General features: G+C 37.3%; 1 non-coding gene and 1 pseudogene across 1 annotated transcript; one reads left to right on the forward strand and one right to left on the reverse strand.

The window, feature by feature from the left end:
* Positions 1-6945: 6945 nt before the first annotated feature.
* LOC131178384 (DNA-directed RNA polymerase subunit beta-like) overlaps positions 6946-23096 on the reverse strand; it is a 43443-nt pseudogene continuing 27292 nt past the window's right edge.
* LOC131178995 (small nucleolar RNA R71) lies at positions 14895-15000 on the forward strand. Its single transcript, XR_009148002.1, has one exon. It is a non-coding gene; the product is annotated as a small nucleolar RNA R71 (small nucleolar RNA).

Genomic DNA, 23096 nt, shown 5'->3' on the forward strand with positions numbered 1-23096 from the left:
TTAATTTCAATTTCTTTTCTCATTTCTTTTACTCATTTTCAATTTAATTTTTAGCAATATTTATTCATATTTTATGTCATAATAATTGTTTACTTAATTAGACAAGTTGGTCAAAATTCGTCTCTGCAGGCGAAATGACCAAAATGCCCTCCGTTTGGCTTAACAGACTAAAATTGTCTGTACTGATTAAAAAATTTTTCTAAACCTTTTCTTGGCATTCTAATGCTATAAAACCCTCAATGACTCTTCTTTGGAGTCCCAAAAATTATTTTATGAATTTTCTCCCAGGTTTAGGGCCTTTAGCTGTGAAGACCGCAACTTCCCACTGGGTTACCCATCGCTAGGGCACCGACTCATTTAACTTGGTTGTATTTTATTTCTAAAATTTTTCCTACATTTTTCTTGCTAATGTTTGAGTTAATTATAGTTCCTCACTTTAGTTTAAATATTTTTCCAGACGTTCTAGCTATCAGGACTGACGCTGATCACTGGAACAGTAGAATATACAGAATTGCTGCAGTGAGGGTGTTACAAAAAATTTGTCTGCATGAGACATTAATACATTCACTGCATATTTATTTTCTTTTAGTTCTTTTTATATTATTATTGGCACCACTAAGTATTATTGCTTAGCGCATTGCTTTTTGCTAGCGTAGGTTCTGGAGAGACTGACAGAGAGCCCAGTAGACCATAGACTGATTGAGGCCATCTACAGTTCTGCATAGTGTCTGTGTCACCTCACAGACTTCAGTGCATCGGTAGGACACTAGGTCTCATTTTGGTATTTTGTAATTAACTTTTATTTTTTCATGTATAATTGAGACTTATGTAATATATTTTGGTATTATTGTAAATAGTGAAAATTTGTGTTTATAACTGAAAAATTGAGTATTTATTTATGACTTGTATATGAATATCATGTGAAATGAATGAATGAGAAATGGAAGTATTGTTGAGAAATATTGAGACTTTGTTTACATAATGGAGTTTGGAAATGATTGAAAATGTATTGAAAGTGTTTTTCACAGGTTTCGAAGAACTGTTTTCTCCATTTTTAGCCAGTACTCTGTCAGATTTTCTATAAAATTTGCGGAACCTCAAATAAATTTATAATCTCATTAAATGACTTAAATGAATTATATTTCACAAATGGTACTTCATAACTATGAATAAAAAAATAAATTAAGGAGAATAAAAATGATTGAAATAAAATAGGGTGTTCCGGTACACTGTGTGACATATCTTACTCGGCTATACTATAGACAGGTAAGGGGTGTCACAAGAGTAATCCTGTGGTGCTGTGGATAGAGCACAGTAGGCCTTCCTAAAACAGATGACTCAGCTGCTCCGTCAGGTCACCGGAGCTATTCCCCAGCCACAGGCACCTCCACCTCCACAGCCTCAGCCACAACCACCACCACCTATACAGCCACCACCACCCCTACAACCGCAACTTGTACAAAGGTCCCCATTAGAGACACTATGGAAATATGGGATAGTTGATTTCAAGGGTAAGAAGGAGGATGATCCAGCTGTTGTAGAGTAATGGCTAAAAAGGACAGAGAGGGTATTACAGCAGCTACACTGCACCCCAGAGTAGCAATTGGAGTGTGCTCTGTCACTACTTTAGGAGGATGTATATCGATGGTAGGTGACAATGTCGAGAGTGATACAGCTTGCATGGATCACCTGGAATTTCTTTTTGGCAGAGTTCAGGAAGAAATATATCAGCCATGTATACTTAGAGGCCAGAAGAAGAGAATTCCTAGAACTGAGATAGAGGTAGCTTACAGTCTCCGAATATGAGCGAAAATTCGTGAGATTTAGTGGATATGCATTGGAGATAATGCCCACAGAGGTTGATAAATGCAAAAGGTTTGAAGACGGACTAAATGATAGCATCAGACTGATAGTTACATCTCACCACTTCACCGACTTCTTTTTATTAGTAGCATCAACTCTGGATGTGGAGAGAGTCAGAGATGAGGAGCATTCCAGGAGGGACAGGTAGTGTAAGAGGGGTTCTAGATCTGGTCAGTCTGGTTCAGCAGCCACTGGTAGTAAGAAGCCCAAGGAGTCTCAGGGTCAGACTCAGGGTCGAGGTAAGAGGCAAAGATCTCGGTTTGCTCCGAGGAGAGAAGGATAGTCTAGTGCATCAGTGTGTAGTTCTCCAGGTGCAGCTACACGGGGATTAGCCCCAATACCAGCTTATACACATTATGAAAGGAGCCACCGAGGAGAGTGTAGACTATTGACTGTGGGATGCTTCAGATGTGGGTTTACGAATCACTTCTTGAAGGATTGTCCACAGAGGAGCGCTAGTGCTCCCACTGCTCCACCCCAGACAGAGAGGTCTACCTTAGCAGTAATAAGGGGTAGAAGACCTGTGAGGCCTGATACAACTAGTCCATCATAGAGGCTGACTGCAGAGATAGTCCAGAGGCAGGAAGTCAGGGTAGCACCTCTTGCTTATGCTATGAGGGTTCAGGAGGAACCAGATCCAACAGATATCATTAGAGGTATATTTTCTCTTTATGACATGTTAGTATGTGCACTAATTGATCCCGGCTCCACACATTCATACGTGTGTATTACATCGCCAGTTGATAGAGGGATACAGATAGAGGAGTTAGAGGAGGACATATAAGTTACTAACCCTTTAGGCCATAGTGTCATGGTGAAGAAGGTTTATAAGGGTTATCCTCTAAGGATACAGGGTTATGAGTTTCCAGATGACTTTATGATGTGGCCCAATTGCAAGTGCACGGGTCGTACAAGTAATACAGTAAAGATATCGTTCCCACGAGGAGTTGTGTTAATGATTGAATTTTTGATATAAAAAGTTGACTAAATTGAACTAATTTTGAAATTAAAACAATAGATTGAATGGGTATTGGAGTATGAAATTTATATGTGCAAAATTGATAATCTATTCAACTATGTAATGATTTAACTAAAATTGCATCAAATTGAAATAAGCAAGTTCAAATATGGCAATATTCAAAATGGCAAGCAATTAAATTTGATTGGAAATTAACAATGATAAAAAGGTGATTCCGGAGTTCGGGATTTCATATTCGAGCTATTTTGGGATTTTAAATTGGTTATCCAATCTTATGAAACTTATGGGTTTTAAGGAGATTAATTCTTAAATCCTTTGAATTCCCTTTCGAGTGAGACAAAGAGTATCTTAATCAAACTAATCCTACTTTCGTGGAGTTAGAATTAATTAAGACCCATTAAGTTCTTTAATTAATCTGTGAATCCTCTTAATCCTTAGTCTATTTCTAGATCTAAGTTAATTAAGTCCAATTCCTTGATTATCTATCACAAGGCCTTCTCCTTTCGGTGCCTCAACCATGGATTAAAAACATTACTTAATGGGATCCTACACTAAGCATGTCATTAAGCACACAAGAAATGAATAAAACTCATTAAGACCACAAAATATGGATTACCCAATCAAAATCCACAAAATATCTCAAATATTACAACCCTTACTCCAGAATCAAAAGTAAACTACTCACTACCCATAATCCTTACAAGAAAATCTGAGTTTATATGAAAATAAGCTTTAATCTAAGCTAAGAAATAAGAAACTAAACACTAGAAATGTAGGAAAAATGTAAGGAAAGAAAGAAATCTGCAAATCTTGGTTGAAAATGGTGTGGAAGGTGAAAGTGACTCTTCAAATTCTGCCTCTCCTCTCCCTTTCCTTTTCTGCTCCTTGTCTCCCTTTTCTAAAATGGGAAAATGAGACTATTTATAGCATTTTTCTGACATGGAGCCCTAAAATGGTGTGTTCTAGGAGGAATTATCTGAGGGAATCTTCTGCCAGCTCATTAATGAACTCTTTATGGGACTGCATAAGTGGACTGCATAAGTTATGCAGTCCCTTATGCAGTTTTCGGCTGGTTCTGGTTCACTTATGCGAAACTGCATGACTTGGTGCATAGGCTATGCAAAATTCCGTGAAGGTGCATAAGGGAGGCGAGAATGTGCATAAGCTATGCAGTCTCCTTATGCACATTTCGGTTGGTTCTGGAACAGTGATTTTTCTCCTTATGCAGATCTGCATAGCTTATGCGGCAAGTTATGCACAATTTGATCAATGCATATTTCAGCTTGAAAACTTGTTTTTGACATCTTTGGCTGTAGAAGTCACTCCTCAATGGCAAAATTTCTCTTCAGTCCTTCAAAAACACCATTTTTCCTACAAAACAAAGTAAAAGATACAAATTAATCCAAAATCGATAATTATGGAAAACTAACTAATTAACGAATGTAATTAGCTAAAAATAACTAATAATAGAATAAAATAGCTATGAAATTAGACCTAAATGACTATGCAAAATGTATGCATCAAATACCACCAAACTCAAGCTTTTGCTTGTCCTCAAGCAAACTTTAGAATGTGATGCAAAATTTTTAGGGGTGCCTTATCCAAAGAGCTATGAAAATTACCTATTAAAGTAACTAAACACACCTTTAGCCATACCAACAATCCATATACCCATCCTTCAAAATGCAAAGAATCTAATGCTTATCCAAGCTTTCACCGCTTAGCCATCAAGTCAATTATCATTCAAAATCCCCAAACCAACCAATCAAAAGAGAGAGTCATGCTCAAAAGGAATTCTAGAACAATCAATAGTCAAAGTGTCTCTATATAGAATGATGGAATTAAATGAATGAATGGATAATTTTCTAATCCCATAGGCAAATTCCCTATTCCTATCTCCACTAATGTAGCAAATACTATCAAGAGATCAAAGGTCTTTTTAGGGATGTAATGGGGCCATGGGGTTCAAAAATGAGGCTAAGAAGAAAAATGGGTAAAAAGGATTCAAAGCATGAGAATATTTTCAATCTTGACAACATAAGGTACATTTCTTATTTTATTATACTTTTTTTTTCTTTTTCTCTCTTTTTTTTATATATATATATATGGAGGAGAGAAATACATAATGAGAATTGTCAAGTGCTAGCATAGTTTACATAGAAATGGAGGGACATTTTGATACTTTAAACTTGTATTTTGCATTTTCTTTTGATGATTGTCCCTAAAAATGCCACCCCCAAACTCATTTCTTTTAATACTTTGGGTGGATTTCTTTCAATTTGAATGGCAATAGTGAAAAGCACATATACTAGCACTTTTACAATATGACAAGCACTTCTTCTTCCTTTTATTGTATATTTTTTTCTTTTTTTTATTTTTATTTTTATTATTTTTTTTAGAAAGTGTACCTAATATTCAATATTATTCTCATGAAAAGGGTTGGAGTGTTTGGTTCATTGGCTAGGTAGCAATAAGGATTTCAAGAAAAATTAGGGATAAAAAGGCTCAAAGGGGTTTGCAAGGGTAAATTTTAATTAGGAAAAAGGGCCAAAGGTTTAAAATGAGAAGGTTTTAAATCAAAGAATGCCTAATCATCTCTCTTTTCAAGTATAAGCTGGTATTTCGCCTTGAAAGGTTTAAAAATTTGTTCTAGGATTGGTGAGACATCATTTGACTACCTTATATCCAATAACTCCCTCTAAACACTTCCTTCTCCAAATGACTAGTTGGGTGGCTTTTTGGCTAAGAAGATATAGGCAAGGGATAGACACTTCAAAACCTTGCACCTTTTAGGAAACTTTCAATCCACAAACCCAACTAAAAGGTGAGTCAAATCACTCTCATAGGCACATATTCAATACTCAAGGGATTTGGCAAAAGATTTTAATGCATGGTGCATGATTCCTAAAATGAGTAATGTATTAACTAAATGGAGGAAGTCTATTTGTATGTTTGTGTGCAATGTGATGTATAATGTGTATGTAAATGTGTAATGTGTGTGTATGTATGGATGTATATGTAAAATATTTACAATATATGTAAATGGAACGGGATGAGATGCTCCTATACTCAAAATGTGAAAAAATAAAGCCAAAAATCAAAATGTGCACCCCCAAACTCAAAATTGGACATTGTCCTCAATGTCTCAAGTAGTAGATAACCAAAACTCAAAGCAAATAATATTGACCAGGAATTGTAAAAATTAAGAACAAAAAGAAAGAGTTACCTGGTATGGGGCAGAGGAGAATTCAAGATATAAAGGGATGCATAAGAAGCTGCACAGGTTATGCAGAGTTAAGTGCTGTCCAGAACATGTGCATAAGTAGGGTGCATAAGCCGTGCGGTTCTGCATGAGTGGCAATATGGGTTGCATACGCTATGCAGGACATTTACATAATGGGAATACAGCCTGTGCAGTTATGCATAAGTAGCAGAAAGGGTTGCACAGGCTGTGCAAAATATCTGCATAAGGAAATTCATAGCCTGTGCAGTGTATACAAAAGCTGCTGCATGATGATTAGCAAGGGGAAATGTACAACCAGCAGTAGAAGCATTGAAATATATACAGAGTATGGGCAAATATGTACAGAAGGGCAATAAGTGCAATGAAAATCAAAGAAAACTAATGTAATAGCTATCCAATGAAACTTCAAGAAAAACAGAATTTAAAACAAACTAATTCAAAACAAACAAACATAATTCAAAACAAACTATAAATGTTTGAACATATTTACAAAGGAAAAGTCCTACAAGTTGGAACAAAAGTAAAACAAAAACTAATCTAGTTCTATTGTTTTGCCCTTGTCCAAGGATGTTGCTATAATGGTGGTCTTGTCAATCTAAATGATGGTGCTTGATGAGGTGATGGAGGTGGGGGTGGCATGCCCAGAAAGATAATGAGTTGCTTCACCATCTCCTTCAATTCTTTTTGCTTGTCCCTGGTTTCCATGATAAGGTCAAATAGGTGATCATGACGATCCTTGAGTGTATCAAGACCAGTGTCAAGCTTCCTATCCACAAAGTATATATCATCACTAAGCCTTTCAAGATAGGTGAATAAGGCTTTAGTGTTGAATGCAGGAGGGGCTGTGGATGAGGAAGGTTCAGCTGTAGGAGGTATGGGCTGAGCAGAGGTCTGGGTGTCCTGCGGTGCCGAGGGGTGGGATAGGTTCAGTGGAGTGCTGTGGGACTGATGGGAAAGGTTGGGCTTCTGGTTGTGCAATGGGCTCAATTTCTGCTGCAGGTTGTGCAATATCAGAATGTGGCAAACTGAACCCTGTTTTAGATAGGTGTGCAGCATCAAAATATAAGGTGTCCACAAGTGCTGGTATTGGGTGCTCTTCAGGGTTAAAACCAAAATGTTTGGCTATGACAGTTATAAGCCCACCCAGGACAATGTCACCTATGGATTTAGTGGCAATATGCAACACATGCTCACAAAAGAAATAACCAGGAGAAACCTTGACCTTGTGAAATGCACACCATAACATAAATAATTTAGATTTCCCCACAAAGACTGTAACTAGTCCCTCTGCCCAGTATGGTGCTAGCAATCAGCCTATGAATAAACCTAAGTGCAGGGTTTAGTATTTGAGAAGTTTTGGATCTCCCAGCAGAGAAAGTCTGAGGTTGGTTTGTGATGATTCTCCAGAATTGTGCAGCATTCCAAATACCCTTGTTTGCTACCTCTACTCCAGTATGTGGCACTCGAAATAACCCATCAATTACAAAACCAAAAATGCTATGAAATTGGTCCAATGACAGCTCTCTATTTTGCCCCAAACATCTAAATTTCATAATTGGCTTATGGTCTACATCATGCAATTTGAGGGTAGCAGAGAATGAAGAAATAAGCTCCAAAACTAGAGTTGGATAAACTATCTCCTGCTTATGCACAAATTCCATCCAACCCATACCATCAAGATATGCAACTACATTGTCAAATAAACCAAGAGATTGTAGAGAATCGACAGAAATATACCTAGTGGGTTGTACCCTCCTATCCTCGAGTCTCTTAAAAGCTGCTTTTTGAATTGTATCAGGAAGAGGCCAAGGTAGCTTTGATACCTGTGAAGCTACTGAAATTGTCTTTTTGCTGGAAAAGGGTGTGGAGGCTGGAGTTTTTGGCTTTTTGGGTGGTGGTTCCGACAATGGGGTGGGTGGTTCTTTGCGTTTGGATAGAGGAGGGGCAGAGGACATGGGTCGCACAGATTTCGACCGGATTTTTCGTTTGTACGTGGTTGTGGGAGGTGGTGGGGGTGTTGCTTGTGGAGGGGAATCGGGATTGGGAGGTATCGTTGACAATGGCGAGACCTCGAGAGGAGAAGCTGGACGGGAATGGGGAGGCGACTCCATTGCCGATGGAGAAGATGGGAGAGATGAGGGGAAAAGAAAATATGCACGAAGAGATTAGGGTTTAGGAGGTCGAAATACGAGTGGAGAAGAAGGGAAGGGGAAGGGTTATGCGGGAATGAGGATCGTGAGAGGAAAAGGGGTGAGCAGGGATATCGGGAGGTGGAGGAGGGAAGAGAAAATTGCCGAAAAGAAATTTGATTTGAATCAGGTTTGTGTAGAAACTGCATAAGTGAAAAGTGATTTATGCATAACCTGTGCACTCTTTTATACATGTTTCAGAATGATTTGAACTTCAGAGAAATAGCTCATGCATAAGTGCATAAGTCATGCACTATCCTTATGCACTGTTCGGCAAGTTTTGAAATCTTGGGTTGGTGGTCATGCAGTTGTGCATAAGTCATGCACCTTCCTTATGCACCTCTCGGTGGGTTTTGGTGTTTGGAAAATGTGGTTATGCAGTTGTGCATAAGTCATGCACTCTGCTTATGCATGTTTCGGTGGATTCTGATTTTTGTGGAAGGTGGTTATGTAGAAGTGCATAGGTTATGCACTCTGCTTATGCAGGTCTCGGCAGCTTTTGGTGTTTGGGGTTGGTGGTTATGCAGTTGTGCATAAGCTATGCACTCTGCTTATGCACTCTTCGGTGGGTTTTGAGATTCAGAGTGTGAGGTCATGCAGAAGTGCATAAGCTATGCACTCTGCTTATGCACCTCTCGGCAAGTTTGGAATTTTCGGATTTCTGGTCATGCAGAAGTGCATAAGTCATGCACTCTGCTTATGCACCCCTCGGCAGGTTTGAATTTTTGGAGTTTCTGGTTATGCAGAAGTGCATAAGTTATGCACTCTGCTTATGCACCCCTCGGCAGAGAGAGAAAATGAGGAATTTGAAGTTATGCAAATGTGCATAGGTCATGCACTCTGCTTATGCAAGTTTCTAAAGATATGAAATTTGACAAAATTAGGCTATGCAGAGTTGCATAAGCTATGCACTCTTCTCATGCACTTTGCAACAGGGATGAAAATGGCAAAAATTGTGGTTATGCAGGATTGCATAAGCTATGCAGTTGCTTATGCACAATTCAACAAGATTAAGATTGCAATGGAACATGATTTGCAAGTGTGAAAAATACCCTAAAATGAAGAAATGTAATTCTATAAAGCATAAACCATGAGAAATTTTCATAAAAAACACATCAATATATACAAAGTTAATCAAAAATGCATCACACAAGCTTGTAGAAGATGGATCCTGCATAAAAAAAAACATTTGTGACCCATGCCATTTTGACTTCAATTTCTGCAAATCAACATTTAGCACATTAAAACTCAATAAAATCTGCATAAAGTTGCATCTATCCATAAATGATGAAATGAACTCTCCAAGTTATGCCAAGAGAATGCAATATTGTCCACCTTGAATTCCACAACCCAAATAATCTCAAAACTACAAAAATGACCAACTTACCACCATATTAGCATTAAAAGCACATATACTTAAAAGTTACACACCCAACCTCACCAAAAACACAAGCCATTTGCTGCAGACACCCTTTTTGCTGCAGATTTCATTTTTCCTCTGCATAAACCAGACAGCCTCCCAGACAGTTATGCAAAGAAACCAATCAGTTTTTGGGAGAATTTAAAGGACAAAATTTTCAAGTTAAGAATCACTTCCCCAACAGTTCACCAGCCTTTCTTCATTGAAATACATCTACAAGGGACAAGATTTAACAATGTCAAAAATTGAATTTGGAGAGATTTAAGATATAAACAAAATCAATGAAAATGAAAGTAAATCAGCAAAAGCAAAATAAAAGGACTTGGGATGCCACCCAAGAGGGCTAATTTATAGTCCTTAGCTGGACTCTTCATGAATTTCAGTGAAAAAGAGGTGAGGGATTGGAGAGCTTATAACAGCTTGGTCCCTTTATTGGGTCTCCAGTTATGTAATGCTTTAATCTATGCCCATTGACCTTAAAATTCCCAGATTTTTCACTCCAAACTTCAATTGCTCCATAAGGGAAAACCTTAGAAACTCTATATGGACCAGTCCACCTTGACTTAAGTTTTCCAGGGAACAATTTCAATCTAGAGTTGAACAACAAAACTAAATCACCTTCTTTGAATTCCTTTTTCCTAAGATGCTTATCATGCCAAACTTTAGTTCTTTCTTTGTAAATACGGGCATTTTCATAAGCATCCATCCTCAGTTCTTCAAGCTCATTAAGTTGTAATAACCTTTTCTCACCAGCTTGCTTAAGATCAAAATTCAAGGTCTGAATGGCCCAATATGCTCTATGTTCTAGCTCCACAGGTAAATGACAAGACTTACCATACACCAACCTAAAGGGAGTAGTTCCTATAGGGGTTTTGTAAGCAGTCCTATATGCCCATAAAGCATCATCTAGTTTGATAGACCAATCTTTCCGAGAATTGTTCACTGTTTTCTCCAAGATATGTTTGAGCTCTCTGTTAGAAATTTCAACTTGTCCTGAAGTTTGAGGGTGGTATGGGGTAGCTATCTTGTGCACTACACCATACTTCCTCATTAAGCTCTCAAATTGCTTATTACAAAAATGGGAACCCCCATAACTAATTATAGCCCTAGGAGCTCCAAATCTGCTCAAGACAAATTTGTTCAAGAATTTCACTACCACTCTAGCATCATTAGTTGGAGTTGCAATAGCTTCCACCCACTTTGACACATAGTCAACTCCAACTAGGATGTATTTATTACCAAATGAAGGAGGAAATGGCCCCATAAAATCTATTCCCCAAACATCAAATAATTCCACTTCAAGAATATTATTTAGGGGCATTTGATCTCTTTTTGACAAATTTCCACTCCTTTGACATTTATCACAATCCAACACAATTTTCCTCACATCCTTAAAAAGATTTGGCCAAAAGAAACCAGCTTGCAAAATTTTACTAGCTGTTTTAGAGATTCCAAAATGTCCTCCATAATCAGAAGCATGGCAGTGATGTATAATACTCTGTGTCTCTTCATCAGGAATACATCTCCTTATTAAACCATCACAGCATCTCCTAAAGAGTAAAGGATCATCCCATCTATAAAATTTCACCTCATGCAAAAACTTTTTCTTTTGTTGCCATGTCATACCTAGAGGTAAAACTCCACAAGATAGATAATTCACAAAGTCTGCATACCAAGGTAGTTTAGCAACAAGAGAGAAAAGTTGTTCATCCAAGAAAAACTCATCAATAGGGATTTCATCCAATTCTTCATCATCCAATTGCAACCTACTAAGATTATCAGCAACTACATTTTCAGCTCCCTTCTTATCTCTAATCTCCAAATCAAACTCTTGTAGCATCAGAATCCACCTAATGAGCCTAGGTTTAGCCTCCTTTTTACGGAGCAAATACCTGATGGTCGCATGATCCAAAATATAACCACCTTTGAGTCAATAATGTAAGGTCTGAATTTTTCCAATGCAAAGACAATTGCTAAAAATTCCTTTTCAGTTGTTGCATAATTTGTTTGAGCCTCATCTAATGTTCTACTAGCATAATAAATAGCATAAGCCTTTTTGTCCTTTCTTTGACCAAGAACAGCCCCAATTGCATAGTTGCTAGCATCACACATAATTTCAAAAGGTAGGCTCCAATCAGGTGGTTGCATGATTGGTGCAGTGATAAGAGCTTGCTTCAACCTGCAAAAGGCATCCAAACACTCTTGGTCAAATACAAATGGTGTGTCATTACTTAACAAATTAGACAAAGGTTTGGCTATTTTAGAAAAATCCTTGATAAAGCGTCTGTAGAACCCGACATGTCCTAGGAAACTTTGAATTCCTTTGACATTGGTAGGAGGAGCCATCTTCTCTATCACTTCAACCTTGGCTTTATCAACCTCTATTCCTCTGTTAGACACCAAATGTCCAAGCACTATCCCTTCCTGAACCATGAAATGACACTTTTCCCAGTTTAACACAAGGTCAGTATCTGCACATCGCTGCAAAACTTTAGAAAGGTTAGCCAAGCATATATCAAATGAAGATCCATAAACAGAAAAATCGTCCATAAAAACCTCCATTATGTCTTCAATGAAATCTGAGAAGATTGCCATCATGCACCTTTGAAAAGTGGCTGGTGCATTACACAACCCAAATGGCATCCTTCTATAAGCAAAAGTTCCATATGGACAAGTGAAAGTGGTTTTCTCTTGATCATTTGGATGGATAGGGATTTGAAAAAAACCTGAGTATCCATCTAAATAGCAAAAATAAGAATGCCTAGCCAGTCTTTCTAACATCTGATCAATGAAGGGAAGTGGAAAATGATCTTTTCTAGTGGCTATATTTAATTTTCTGTAATCTATGCACATTCGCCAACTAGTCACTGTTCTAGTGGGAATTAATTCATTATTTTCATTTTTGACAACTGTCATTCCACCCTTTTTTGGAACAACATGTACTGGGCTCACCCAAGTACTGTCTGAGATAGGGTATATGATCCCTGCATCAAGCAACTTCAAAATTTCCTTTTTAACAACTTCTTTCATATTTGGGTTCAACCTCCTCTGATGTTTAATAGATGGTTTACAATTTTCTTCCAAAATGATTCTATGCATGCAAAAGTGTGGGCTTATTCCCTTAATGTCATCTATGGTGTATCCTAAGACTTTCCTAAATTGTCTCAACACTCTTAACAACTTATCAGCCTCTAAGGTACTCAAGTTTGCATTTACAATTACTGGATAAGTGTTATTAGTGCCAAGAAATTCATGCCTGAGCTGAGAAGGAAGTTGCTTAAGTTCTACCTTAGGTGCATCTTCTTCCTTGAATGATGGTTGCTTAGATTCTGCTTTTTCCTTTTGTGTGAGTTGAAAAACTGGAGCAGAAATGAATGGTGGACTACCCTCTAAGTGTTGAGCATATGCAGCCACATGAGGGTTGTCATAGTCTATGCCTCCTCCATGAACCAAACAATTTTCAAGTGGATCTTCTGGATATTTCTTTCTGAAGTGTTCTTCAACCAGCTCATCAATAATATCAACTCTCAAGCAAGTATCAGCTTCAGAATGATGCTTCTTCATAGAGTTATTAATATTGAAAACCAATTGCTCTTCACCAACCCTAAGAGTCAGCTTTTCTCCCTTAACATCAATCAATGCTCCTGCTGTAGCTAGAAAGGGTCTTCCCAAGATGATTGGGATATTAGAATCTTCCTCCATGTCCAAGATTACAAAGTCAATAGATATATAGAACTTTCCAACCTTCAGAGGCACATTCTCCAAAATCCCTTCAGGATACTCGATTGATCTGTCAGCTAACTGAAGAGAAATGTGGGTTGGCTTAAGATCTCCCATATTGAGCTTTTCATAAATGGAGAGGGGCATAAGGCTAACACTAGCCCCTAGATCACATAAAGCTTTTGTAGAACATGATTCCCCAATGTGGCATGGAATTGAAAAACTCCCTGGATCCTTGAGCTTTGGGGGAAGTTTCCTTTGAAGGATAGCACTACATTCTTCTGTCAAAGCTACAGTCTCATGGTCTTCAAGCTTCCTCTTGTTTGAGAGAATTTCTTTCAAGAATTTTGCATAAGAGGGCATTTGTGAAAGAGCATCAACAAACGACACATTTATGTAAAGTTTCTTCAAAACCTCTAAGAACTTCCCAAATTGCTTATCAAGCTTGGCTTTTTGAAATCTTTGTGGAAAGGGAAGTTGTGGCTTGTAGGGCTCAGGAGGTATATACTTCTCTTCCCTCTCTTCAATTTCCTCTTTACATTTTTCTGCATTCTCTTGTTTTTCACTCTCATCAGTTTCTTTCTCATTTTCTGCATTCTCACTATTTTCACTCTTCTCATCATTTATAACTTTCCCACTTCTTAAAGTAATAGCTTGACACTGCTCTCTTGGGTTTTCTGGTTGACTTGGAAGCTTTCCAAAAGACTTGGCACTTGAGGAAGATGCTTGTTGTGCAATCTGATTTTCCAGCATTCTGTTATGTGTTTGCATCTGTTCTAGCCTTGCTTTCTTCTCTCTCATCTCCTCATTATGCTTATTTTGGTTAGCAAGAATTTGTTGCAATAAAGCTTCAGTGGTGGAATTTTGTTCTTGCTGTTTTGGTGGAGGATTCATATTTTTCTGCTAAAAATTAGGCAATGGTTGCCTATTTTGCTGATATGGAACTCCTTGTTGCTGTTTTGGTTGAAAATTCTGATTTGGAACTTGACTTTGTTGATTTCCCCATGAAAAGTTGGATGATTCCTCCAATTTGGATTATAAGTTTGAGAATAAGAATTCCCCATATGTTTGTTTCCATAATTACCAACATATGCTGCTTGTTCTCCATAATCTACTCCACAGCTGGTAGTTTCCTCTGCATAAGCCACTTGTTGTGAACTTCCAGATGATGATGTTGAACTAACCAACATACTCAAGTCTTCCATCTTCTTAGCCAAAACATTAGTAAGTGCATCAAACTTTGCATTAATCATATTGAATGGATCAAGATCATACATTCCAGTAGCTTGCCTTTTTTGAGTTGGAGCTGGTCCTCTTGGACTACTCCAAAGATGAGTATTCTTTGCAATTTTCTCCAATAGCTCATAAGCTTCATCTTCATGCTTCATAATAAATTCTCCTCCTGTTTGAGCATCAATAATTCCTCTGATTGCAGGAGTGACATTTGTGTAAAAATTCTGGTTTATCATCCATTTCGGAATGGCATGATGTGGGCATAGTCTCTCTAATTCCTTCCATCTCATCCATGATTCATAAAGAGTTTCATCCTCTCTTGGTCCGAAGTCGTCATTTGATTCCTCAATTCTTGAGTTTTTCCAGGTGGAAAATATTGTGCAAGAAATGCATCAGTGAGTTGCTCCCAATTTGTAATGGAGTTGTGAGGTAAAGAGTCAAGCCAATCCAATGCTCTATCTTTCAAAGAGAACGGGAATAGCTTCAATCTTGCTGCATCATCAGACACTCCAGGTTGTTTTTGCATGTCACAGATCATAGCAAACTTCTTCAGGTGTGTGTGTGGATTTTCAGAAGGATGTCCTCCAAAATGAGAATTTTGAATCATTTGAAGAACTCCAAAATCCATCTTGTAGCTATTTGCATCAATTCTTGGTCTTGCTATGCTCTCTCTCAAGTCATCAAAACGAGGAAAAGAATGATCCATCATACTTCCCCTAGGCACATTAGCATTAACAACTTCTTCACGTTGGGCTGCATTTTCATTGTTTTGATCATTTCCAGCATTAACACCAATTCTCATTCTTTCATCAGCCATGACTTCTTCTAATTCAGTTTCTCTCAAGGCTTCTTTTCTTTTTCTGGTTTCTTTCTTGTTGGCCTTACAAAATTTCTCAATTTCAGGATCAAACAATAAGGATGTGTCACTTGTGCTTCTAGCTCTTCTCATAAAAGATTAAAAGTACCTGAAAAAGAACAAACAAACACAAAATGAAAATATAACAAAATAAAACTAAAAACAACTAAAATAATCAAGAATTCAATCTTAAACAAACAACTCCCCAGCAACGGCGCCAAAAACTTGATGTGGCCCAACCGCAAGTGCACGGGTCGTACAAGTAATACAGTAAAGATATCGTTCCCACGAGGAGTTGTGTTAATGATTGAATTTTTGATATAAAAAGTTGACTAAATTGAACTAATTTTGAAATTAAAACAATAGATTGAATGGGTATTGGAGTATGAAATTTATATGTGCAAAATTGATAATCTATTCAACTATGTAATGATTTAACTAAAATTGCATCAAATTGAAATAAGCAAGTTCAAATATGGCAATATTCAAAATGGCAAGCAATTAAATTTGATTGGAAATTAACAATGATAATAAGGTGATTCCGGAGTTCGGGATTTCATATTCGAGCTATTTTGGGATTTTAAATTGGTTATCCAATCTTATGAAACTTATGGGTTTTAAGGAGATTAATTCTTAAATCCTTTGAATTCCCTTTCGAGTGAGACAAAGAGTATCTTAATCAAACTAATCCTACTTTCGTGGAGTTAGAATTAATTAAGACCCATTAAGTTCTTTAATTAATTTGTGAATCCTCTTAATCCTTAGTCTATTTCTAGATCTAAGTTAATTAAGTCCAATTCCTTGATTATCTATCACAAGGCCTTCTCCTTTCGGTGCCTCAACCATGGATTAAAAACATTACTTAATGGGATCCTACACTAAGCATGTCATTAAGCACACAAGAAATGAATAAAACTCATTAAGACCACAAAATATGGATTACCCAATCAAAATCCACAAAATATCTCAAATATTACAACCCTTACTCCAGAATCAAAAGTAAACTACTCACTACCCATAATCCTTACAAGAAAATATGAGTTTATATGAAAATAAGCTTTAATCTAAGCTAAGAAATAAGAAACTAAACACTAGAAGTGTAGGAAAAATGTAAGGAAAGAAAGAAATCTGCAAATCTTGGTTGAAAATGGTGTGGAAGGTGAAAGTGACTCTTCAAATTCTGCCTCTCCTCTCCCTTTCCTTTTCTGCTCCTTATCTCCCTTTTCTAAAATGGGAAAATGAGACTATTTATAGCATTTTTCTGACATGGAGCCCTAAAATGGTGTGTTCTAGGAGGAATTATCTGAGGGAATCTTCTGCCAGCTCATTAATGAACTCTTTATGGGACTGCATAAGTGGACTGCATAAGTTATGCAGTCCCTTATGCGCTTTTAGCTTACAGTTCACTTATGCGAAACTGCATGACTTGGTGCATAGGCTATGCAAATCCGTGAAGGTGCGTAAGGGAGGCGAGAATGTGCATAAGCTATGCAGTCTCCTTATGCACATTTCAGTTGGTTCTGGAACAGTGATTTTTCTCCTTATGCAGATCTGCATAGCTTATGCGGCAAGTTATGCACAATTTGATCAATGCATATTTCAGCTTGAAAACTTGTTTTTGACATCTTTGGCTGTAGAAGTCACTCCTCAATGGCAAAATTTCTCTTCAGTTCTTCAAAAACACCATTTTTCCTACAAAACAAAGTAAAAGATACAAATTAATCCAAAATCGACAATTATGGAAAACTAACTAATTAACTAATGAAATTAGCTAAAAATAACTAATAATAGAATAAAATAGCTATGAAATTAGACCTAAATGACTATGCAAAATGTATGCATTACTTTATTGAACTACCATTCCATAAGTTTGATGTGATACTGGGAATGGATTGGTTTTCACGTCATCAGGTGATGGTAGATTATCGGTTGAAGAGGATTTCATTATAAAAAGCAGATGGGGATGAGATTACAGTTGTAGGTGAAGGAATGGGTTGTCTTTCTACCATTATATAAGCCACAGCAGCTAGGAGATTGATAAGGAAAGGCTGTGAGGATTTCTTAGCACATGTGGTTGACACTAGGAGGACTAGCCCGAGCTTACCAGACATCTCCACTGTATGTGATTTTCCGAATGTATTTCTAGAAGAGTTGCCTAGTTTGCCACCAGAGAGAGAGGTGGAGTTTGCTATAGAGGTTATGCCGGGTACTGCACCGATTTCCATTACTCCATATAGGATGGCACCTATTGAACTGAGAGAGTTGAAAGTTCAGTTACAGGAGCTACTGGATAAGGGCTTCATATGCCCAAGTGTGTCACCATGGGGAGCACCTATGCTATTTGTGAAAAAGAAAGATGGTACTTTCTGGCTTTGTATAGACTACTGGCAGCTGAATAAGGTGACAGTGAAAAACAAATATCTTGTACCATGGATAGATGACTTGTTTTGTAACACCCTCCCGGTAGCAACTCCGTACATTCTACTGTTCCGGTGACCAGTGTCGGTCCAGATAGCTAGAACGTTTGGGAAAATATTTAAACTAAAGTGAGGAACCATAATTAACTCAAATATTAATAAGAAAAATTTAGGAAAAATTTTAGAAATAAAATACAACCAAGTTAAATGAGCCGGTGCCCAAGCGATGGGTAACCCAGAGGGAAGCTGCGGTTTTCGCAACTAGGAGCCCTAAACCCGGGGGAAAAATTATAAAATAATTTTTGAGACTCCAGAGAAGGGTCATTGAGGTTCCTATGGCATTAGAATGCCAAGAAAATATTTAGAAAAATTTTTCAATCGGTACAGACAATTTTGACCCGTTAAGCCAAACGGAGGGCATTTTGGTCATTTCACCTTCAGAGGCAATTTTTGGCCGACTTGTCTAGTTGAGTAAATAATTATTATGACATAAAATATGAATTAATGTTGATAAAAAAAACTAATTTAAAGTTAGTAGAAAAAAAAAGAAAAGAAAATGCAATAAAATGCCAAATATGACATCATTATGATGTCATTTAAAAGTTTCTACCAATTATAATCAAACAACCATTTCATTAACTAATAAAAAGAGATAATTGAGACAAAAGAAATTAAAAACACCAGCTGCTTCCTGCTTCCTCAAACCAGCCGAAATCATACCCTTGCCCTAAACCTCCATTAACACTCCATTCAAGCTTAAAAATCTCTCAAACCTCACCCTAAAACCCTAAGTCACCTTCACTAAAACTTATCCACACACCCTAAGGAAGCTCTAGGCAGCCACAAAGAGGAGAAATTTTAGAGTTTTCACAAGTTCAATAGGTTCAGCAAAGAGGTTAGTGCCTATTTATATTTATACTTCTTTTATTCCATATTAAGGACTTAAAATAAGTAAGGAATTGTGAATTAAATGAATGAAATTTATGTATATGTACTCCTTGAATTTCGGCAGCCCTAAGGAAGGGATAAGAGTGATTGTTTTGATGGACTTAGAGTGGACTAAAGATGATGTTTAAGGTATATATACACATGTATAATGAATTGGTGTGCTAACTAGGGTAATTGGTGTAAACCTTGAATTTGAGCTAGGGTTTGGGAGTGAAAATTTGACTTGGCTTATGAAATTGTTAAAGAACATTCTAATGGTCAATTAGTGACCATTTGAGGTGAGTTGACCATAATTTGGACTGAAATATAGCATGGCAAAGTGAAATGGTAGGCTGCCTAGGGACAGCAGCAAGGAGGCTGTGAATCCAGCCTGTTTGGACTATCATATCTTTGGCTGTGTAGATTCAATTGGTGTTTGGCCAATTGGAAATGAAACTAGACTTATAATGGCACAATTTTGCTGAAGAAACCATGCCCAAAAGACCAAAGCAAGTGGACCAAAAGTTGGCCCCAATCCGGATACCCTGCAAGCAAATTCTGCAGAATGACCAAATGAACAGTAACTGTTCATTTGGCCATAACTCACTGTAGAATGGTCCATTTGACCTGAAATTTTTACAGCAACAAGATGAGATATAGACAAACAACTTTCATGAAGAAAACTACCCCAAATTATGACCAGAACCTATTCAACAAGGTAGTGGCATTCACTATTCATTGTACTGTAGATTTGGTAAATTCTGCAGATTGGAAATCCGGCCAGCTGTGGTTTTTGGACCATATCTGGAGCTACAAAACTCCAAATGGAGTGATTCAAAAAAAAATTCAACTAGACAAAATAAGGAACAACTTTCATGTTTACCATTTCCTCAAATTCCCACTACAACAGTGCTTAATGGAACAGTAAAGTTAGGGTTCAAAAATTGCAAATTCTGCTTTCTTGGATTTAAGCTTAGAAATGGATTTGGTGATTAATTCCAACAAGTTTTAAATGCAAAATGTGGTACATTGGGAGTGTTAAAACCAATACACCTATTTTCTATCCAAAAGTCAACATTTTTGTTGACTAATGAAGTGAATAGTGACACCAAAATTTGAAATTCACAAATTGAAGAATTTTAAAGTATCAAATGCCCTAGTATACCTAACAAGATTGGTTTGGATAGTTTGGCATGCCAATAGGGTTCAGTTAGCAGTACTAAACATGGCAATATGCCATTCTGTGATTTTATGGCTTTTAGCCATTTTGATATTGTGTTGGGACTTGGCCTTGTGCCTATTGTTATTTACAGCTTGTTAGCTGTTCTGATGCACACCGGGAGATACATATGTGACCGATGGTGTGACGGCCCGAGGTACTTGATACCCAGTGCCAGTTTACCCATTTATCCAGTCCAGTCGTCCAGTATAGGTTACTTGGGCAACTAAATGAATGAAAAAGGACAAAGTTAAAGAAATAAATAAATATACAAATACAAAACAAATAAGACATATACATTCAATACATATTTATTTTCTGCTATTTTCTTTTATTTTATTATTGCACCACTAAGCATCATTGCTTAGCGTGTTGCTTTTGCCACGCGTAGGTTCTGGAGATACTGATCGTGAGCCCAGTAGACCGCAGACTGGGTGAGTCCATCCTGCAGCTCTGCACAGTGTCCGTGTCACCTCACCATCTGTAGTGCATTGGTAGGACACTAGGCTTCATTTTGGTATTTTGTAACTAAATTTTTATTTTCTCATATGTAATTTGTAACACCCTCCCGGTTACCACTCCGTACATTCTACTGTTCCAGTGACCAGTGTCGGTCCGGACAGCTAGAATGTCCGGAAAAATATTTAAACTAAAGTCAAGAACCATAATTAACTCAAATATTAATAAGAAAAATTTAGTAAAAATTTTAGAAATAAAATACAACCAAGTTAAACGAGCCGGTGCCCTAGCGAGAGGTAAACTGGAGGGAAGTTGCGGTTCTCGCAACGAGGAGCCCTAGACCCGGGGGAAAAATTATAAAATAATTTTTGGGACTCCAGAGAAGGGTTATTGGGGTTCCCATGGCATTAGAATGCCAAGAAAATATTTAGAAAAATTTTTCAATCGGTACAGACAATTTTGACCCGTTAAGCCAAACGGAGGGCATTTTGGTCATTTCGCCTTCAGAGGTGATTTTTGGTCGACTTGTCCAGTTGAGTAAATAATTAATATGACATAAAATATGAATAAACATTACTAGAAATTAAATTGAAGATGAGTAGTGGAGGGAAGAAAAGAAAATGAAGAAAAAGCTTATTAATGACATCATTGTGATGTCATTTAAAATTTCCAACCAATTACAATTAAGCCATTATTTGATTAACCAATAAAAGAGACTAAATAAACACCAAAATAACCAAAAATTCCAGCAGTCACCACTCCCACAAAAACACACCCGTAGCTCTCCATTTTCCATAACCATTCCACCATGAAAGCTCCACCAAAGCTCCCTTTCTCTCTTTGTTTCACTACTAAACCTTAAACACTCTTCACTAAAACTTGTCCCCACACCTTAAACAAGCTTTTGGAAGCCCACAAGAGGAAAGAAAGTGAAGTTTGGGGCTTTGGAAAATCTGCCCTAATCAAGGTTAGTGCATTAGACACTTAAAACTTCTTATTTTCATGAATTGTAACTTGTATTGAGTGAGAATTGCAACTAAAATGAACAAGAATTATGTGTATACATACTATGAATTTTTGGCAGCCCTTGTGAAGGAATTATTTTTATTGTTTTGATGGACTTAAAGTGGGCTATAGATCAAGTTTAAACCATGTGTGCATGTGATTATTGAAAGGAGCTAGTATTTAAGGTGTTGTGAAAACCTAAAATGGAACTAGGGTTTTGAAGAGTGAAAATTTGACTTGGCTTAGGAAATTGTTAGAGCACATTTTAATGGTCAATTAGTGACCATTTTAGGTATGTTGACCATAAAATGGACTGAAAAATAGGATTGCAAAGTGAAGTTGCAGGCTGCCCTAGGACAGCAGCAGAGGGACTAAAAATTCAGTCCACTTGCACTGCCATAACTTGGGCTGTGTTGGTCCAATTGGTGTTTGGCCAATTGGACATGAAACTAGGCTTATAATGGCACATTTTTGCTGAAGAAACCATGCCCAAAAGACCAAAGCAAGAGGACCAAAACTTGGCCCCAATCCGGATACCCTGCAACTGATTCTGCAGAATGACCAAATGAATAGTAACTGTTCATTTGGCCATAACTCACTGTAGATTTGGTCAATTGACCTGAAATTTTTACAGAAACAAGTTAAGACATAGACAAACAACTTTCATGAAGGAACCTACCCCAAATTATGGCCAGAACCTAACCCAAATGGCAGTGGCAGTCACTGTTCATGTTACTGTAGATATGGTAATTTCTGCAGAATGCACATCCGGCCAGCTGTGGTTTTTGGACCATATCTGGAGCTACAAAACTCCAAATGGAGTGATTCAAAAAAGGAAATTCAACTAGACAAAATAAGGAACAACTTTAATGTTTTACATTTCTTCAAATTCCCACAGAAACAGTGTCCAATGGAACAGTGAAGTTGACTCACAAAAACTGAAAATTCTGCTTGTGTTGGTTTAAACTTTGAAATGGTATAAATGCTTAATGCCAACAAGTTTGGAATGCCAAATGTGGTATGTAGGGAGTGCCAAAGTCAATGTACATATTTTTATTCTAAAAGTCAACATTTTTGTTGACCAATAAGATGAATAGTGACACTAAAAATTTGAAATTCACAAATTGAAGAATTTGAAAGTTTCAAATGCCCTAGTATACCTAACAAGATTGGTTTGGATAGTTTGGCATGCCAATAGGGTTCAGTTAGCAGTACTGCACATGGCAATATGCTATTCCGTGATTTTATGGCTTTTGGCCATTCTGACTTTGCATTGAGACTTGGCCTTGTGCCTGAGATTATTCTGACTTGGTAGCCGTTGCATTTGCCTGCCGGAGATGCATATGTGACCGATGGTGTGACGGCCGAGGTACTAGATACCCAAAGTGCGGTTACCCGTTATCCATCCGATGCGTCTAGTGTAGGTTACTTGGGGCAACCAAATGAATAAAAGTGAATAAAGTTAATGAAATAAGGAATATACCAATACCAAACAAAGAAAGCATACACATTCTATACACATTTATTTTCTTGCTATTTTTTTTATTTATATTATTGCATATTAA

This window comes from Hevea brasiliensis, chromosome 3 (genome assembly GCF_030052815.1).
Source record: "Hevea brasiliensis isolate MT/VB/25A 57/8 chromosome 3, ASM3005281v1, whole genome shotgun sequence".
NCBI lineage: Eukaryota > Viridiplantae > Streptophyta > Magnoliopsida > Malpighiales > Euphorbiaceae > Hevea > Hevea brasiliensis.